Raw genomic sequence first — 5,694 nt, 5'->3', positions numbered from 1 at the left:
CAGCTTGTTTCTTATGACCAGGGAAATATTTAGCAGAGAAGTAATAAATCATATCATGGGGACTACACACAAAACCAGGATCAAGAGAATTAAACCATATCTTAGCATCACCCTTTAATGAGAACGGAAATATTTTAAGGATATAAAAGTAGCGAGTTCTCTCATTATTAGTGAACAGGGTGGCTATATCATTTAATTTAGTAAGATGTGCCACAACAGTTTCAGATTCATAACCATAAAAAGGATCAGATTCAACCAAAGTAATTATATCAGGATCAATAGAGAATTCATAGTCCTTATCAGTAACAAAGATAGGTGAAGTAGCGTAAGCAGGATCATATTTCATTCTAGCATTCAAAGTTTTTTGTTTAAGCTTAGCCAATAATTTCTTAAGATCACTTCTATCATTGCATGCAAGAAAGTCTCTGATGAGGACATGACTACCTTGGATACGACCAAAAATATTGCATACATGCATATTTGTCAGGTGATTTCTAATGCAAACTATTCAATAATCTATTTATGTTATCCAGAACAAAAATACTTCACACACTTTTGTGTTTTGTCTAATTGCAGGTGTATGGGACATTTGTACAATCCACATATGAAGATAAGGGAAAAGGAGAAGTTTATGTTGTGTTCAAAAAGTCCTCTCACGTCACTTTTGGGCCAAGAGAAGATAGAGTCCAAGTCTTTCACGTTCTGGATTCAGATTCGGACTGCACAGACATACCTGACTCAAAACGCCAACAACGTTTTCATACGGACTCCGAATTGGGTGATTCTTTTTTTGTTGGAAACTAGATTTCGTGCTCTTTCCAACCGAATTGGATTCACTTTCAAATTCGTCCGGAGCGTTGAGTTACGGACGAAACAATCTGACGTTGCAGCAGAATCCGAGTCAAACTACAAGCCCAAAGGTGTTGCATCACCTCCACTTGGGCCCATGAGCCTTGTACGACCTAGGGTTAGTTTTAGGCTGCCTTGGGACGTCGTCCCACCTCCTTGGCCGCCACCCCTTGCTCCTATATAAGTAGATCCATCTAGTAGCTTTTTCCTTGGGATTTGTTTAGTTAAAAGTTAGCCATTGCAACTTCGTGTACTTCATTTGTGTCCAACGACCAGACCAAGACCGCTTCCGAATCCCCACCATTATCAATACTTCATATATATTTGCAATATTCAGATTGCTTTATCATATTCTTGCTCGTTCTTCGATTGCTTGCAGGAATAGACCTTCATGGTCAGGCTGACCGTGCTTCCAGCATCGTCAGTAACCTCAGGAGATTGGTTTAGCGATTGCTAAGGCGCAACGTTGTGCACGTTTGTAGTCGGATCGTCAAAGTCGTCTCCACCAAATCGATAGTTATCATCTCATCGAAAGATCGGGACCCTCGCCTCTATCAGTCTCTTTTAGTTTCTTCATCCATAACATAGCCCTCAGGCACAACATGTAATTCATATTTATTAGGAGAGCCTTCATAATCACTTTCATCAGTATTATCAGTTTCAATAATTTCATTCTCTCTAGCCCTAGCAAATTGTTCATCAAGAAATTCACCAAGTGGCATAGTTGTATCAAGCATAGAGGTAATTTCATCATAAGTATCATGCATAGCAGAAGTGGCATTATCAATAATATGCGACATATCAGAATCAATAGCAGAAGCAGATTTAGGTGTCGCAAGCTTACTCAAAACAGAGGGTGAATCAAGTGCAGAGCTAGATGGCAGTTCCTTACCTCCCCTCGTAGTTGAGGATAAATCTTGGTTTTTGGATCTCTCAAGTTCTTCATAATGATAAGCAGATATAAATCCCAAGTGACTCAAATAATAGAGCTATGCTCCCCGGCAGCGGCGCCAGAAAACAGTCTTGATAACCCACAAGTATAGGGGATCACAACAGTTTTCGAGGGTAGAGTATTCAACCCAAATTTATTGATTCGACACAAGGGGAGCCAAAGAATATTCTCAAGTATTAGCAGCTGAGTTGTCAATTCAACCACACCTGGAAACTTAATATCTGCAGCAAGGTATTTAGTAGCAAAGTAATATGATAGTAGTGGTAATGGTAGCAAAAGGTAACGATAACAAAAGTAATGTTTTTGGTATTTTGTAGTGAGTGTAACAATAGCAATGGAAAAGTAAATAAGCGAAGAACAATATATGGAAAGCTCGTAGGCAATGGATCAGTGATAGAGAATTATGCCGGATGGGGTTCATCATGTAACAGTCATAACCTAGGGTGACATAGAACTAGCTCCAATTCATCAATGTAATGTAGGCATGTATTCCGAATATAGTCATACGTGCTTATGGAAAAGAACTTGCATGGCATCTTTTGTCCTACCCTCCCGTGGCAGCGGGGTCCTAGCGGAAACTAAGGGATATTAAGGCCTCTTTTTAATAGAGTACTGGACCAAAGCATTAAAACATAGTGAATGCATGAACTCCTCAAACTATGGTCATCGCCGGAAGTGGTCCTGATTATTGTCACTTCGGGGTTGCCGGATCATAACACATAGTAGGTGACTATAGACTTGCAAGATAGGATCAAGAACTCTCATATATTGATGAAAACATAATAGGTTCAGATCTGAAATCATGGCACTCGGGCCCTAGTGACAAGCATTAAGCATATCAAAGTCATAGCAACATCAATCTCAGAACATAGTGGGTACTAGGAATCAAACCCTAACAAAACTAACTCGATTACATGATAAATCTCATCCAACCCATCACTGTTCAGCAAGCCTACGATGGAATTACTCACGCACGGTGATGAGCATCATGAAATTGGTGATGGAGGATGGTTCATGATGACAATGGCGACGGATTCCCCTCTCCGGAGCCCCGAACGGACTCCAAATCAGCCCTCCCGATAGAGTTTAGGGCTTGGCGGCGGCTCCGTATCGTAAAACGCAATGAATCTTTCTCTCTGATTTTTTTCTCTCCGAACACGAATATATAGAGTTGGAGTTGAGGTCGGAGGAGCTCCAGGGGGGCCACGAGGTAGGGGGCGCGCCCAGGGGGCAGGCGCGCCCCCACCCTCGTGGCTAGGGTGTGGGCCCCCTGGTCTTGATCTTTTGCCAGTATTTTTTATTATTTCCAAAAATAATCTCCGTGAAGTTTCAGGTCATTCCGAAAACTTTTGTTTCTGCACATAAATAACACCATGGCAATTCTGCTGAAAACAGCGTCAGTCCGGGTTAGTTCCATTCAAATCATGCAAGTTGGAGTCCAAAACAAGGGCAAAAGTGTTTGGAAAAGTAGATACGACGGAGACGTATCATTGGATTCCGTCTGATATTGATTTTCTGCAATGTAAAAATCATGGAAAAAACAGGAACTGGCACTTGGCACTATGTCAATAGGTTAGTACCAAAAATGATATAAAATGACTATAAAATAATTATAAAACATCTAAGATTGATAGTATAATAGCACGGAACAATAAAAAATTATAGATACGTTGGAGACATATCAGCATCCCCAAGCTTAACTCTTACTCGTCCTCGAGTAGGTAAGTGATAAAAACCGAATTTTTGATGTGGAATGCTGCCTATCATGTCAGATCATATTCTTTTCTTTATAGCATGGATAATTGGACTTTTAGTTGTTCAAAGCAATAGTCTAGTTTTGACATGATAATTTAGATATTCAAGCATATCAACAAGCAACCATGTCTTTCAAAATATCAACGCTAAAATAAGTTATCCCTAGCCCATCATGCTCAAACATTGATCCATTCATGAAACACACTCGAATATTAGCTACACCCAATACTTAAGTACAATCATATTGCCTCCTAGTTGGTGCTTTTATAAGAGAAGATGGAGACTCAAATAAAAATTACCTAAAGTAAAAAAAGAAAGGCCCTTCACAGAGGGAAGTAGGGATTTGTAGAGGTGCCAGAGATCAAAGCGAAAAACTTAGAGATAAAAACATTTTGAGAGGTGTATCCATCCCACCAACGAAAATGACTTAGAGTTCCCAATACTTTCCATGCATAGATATATCATAGGTGGTTCCAAACAGAAAATAAAGTTTATTCCTTTTTCCACCATACTTTCACTTTCCATGGCTAGCCGTATCCACGGTTGCCCTCCATACCAACACTTTCCAAGGAATTTATTATTTGACAACATAAAGTAAATTCAATTTTTTTGCCTTTCGGGACTGGGCATCCCTAATACCTTTGCCTTACTCTCGTGCAATGACAAGTGAATAAACACTCATCTTGAGAATAACACATCTAGCATGGAAACTATTAGCCACCCCTCACCGCTCCGCGAGCGAAACAAACACACAAAAGAGAATTTTATTTTGAAAATTAGAGATGGCACATGCAAATTTTCTTAGAACGGCAAAATAATACCGCATATAGGTACATAATAGTGGACTCATGTGGCAAAACTAGGTTAAAGGTTTTTGGATGCACAAGTAGTGATCATACTTAGTGCAAAATGAAGGCTAACAAAATATTGGGAAGCGACCAAATAAGAAACAAATAATCTCATAAGCAAGCACTAATCATAAATAACACCGAATAATGCACCAGAAGTAGGATATAATTTCATTGCATGACTATTGACTTTCATACTTGCATAGGGAATCACATACCTTAACACCAATATTCTTACTAAAGCATAATTACTCACCAACATAACTCACATATCACATCATCATATCTCAAAACTATTACTAAGAATCAAGTTTAGTTTGTCCAATGATCTTCATGAAAGTTTTTATTATATCCTTCTTGGATATCTATCACTTTGGGACTAATTTTCATGTGTTGCTTTTGACAAGCTCCAATAGATATAAGTGAAGATCATGAGCATAATACATTTTTCTTTCTCTCAAATTAATTTAAGTGAAGCAAGATTTCTTGAAAATTTTACTAACTCTCAAATAAATCTAAGTGAAGCAAGAGAGCATTTCTTCAAAAATACTAAAGCACACCGTGCTCAAGAAGATATAAGTGAAGCACTAGAGCAAGTCCATAGCTCATAAAAATTTAAGTGAAGCATAGAGAGCAATTCTAACAAGTCATGACATAATTTTGGCTCTCTCAAATAGGTGTGTCCAGCAAGGATTGATGATTTAAAACACAAAATAAAACAAGCAAAGAATCATATCATACAATACGCTCCAAGCAAAACACATATCATGTGATGAATAAAAATATAGTTTCAAGTAAAATACTGATGGTTGTTGGAAGAAAGCGGGGATGCCACTCGGGGGCATCCTCAAGCTTAGTTGGTTGCTCAATTTTGGATAATAGCTTGGGATGCCGGGGCATCCCCAAGATTAGGCTCTTCCATCCTTCCTTCATCCATCGTAAGATACCTCAAAACTTGAAAACTTCAATCACACAAAACTCAACAAAACTTTCGTGAGATTCGTTAGTATAAGAATAATAAATCACTACTATAAGTGTTGTATCAAACCAATTCATATTTTGTTTTTGTATTATATCTACTATATTCCAACTTTTATATGGCAAAAACTCATCAAAGAAAACCATAGAGCCATCAAAATAAGCACACAACACAAAGAAAACAGAATCAGTCAAAACATGACAGTCTGTAGCAATCTGACTATTTCGAATACTTATGTAACTTCAAAAATTCTGAAAAAATAGGAAGACATGAGATATTTGAATATTGATCTACTTCAAGTGGAATGGGTA

This window comes from Triticum urartu, chromosome 4A (genome assembly GCF_056163025.1).
Source record: "Triticum urartu cultivar PI428250 chromosome 4A, HENAU_Tu73, whole genome shotgun sequence".
Taxonomy (NCBI): domain Eukaryota; kingdom Viridiplantae; phylum Streptophyta; class Magnoliopsida; order Poales; family Poaceae; genus Triticum; species Triticum urartu.
This window is presented reverse-complemented; position numbering follows the sequence as displayed.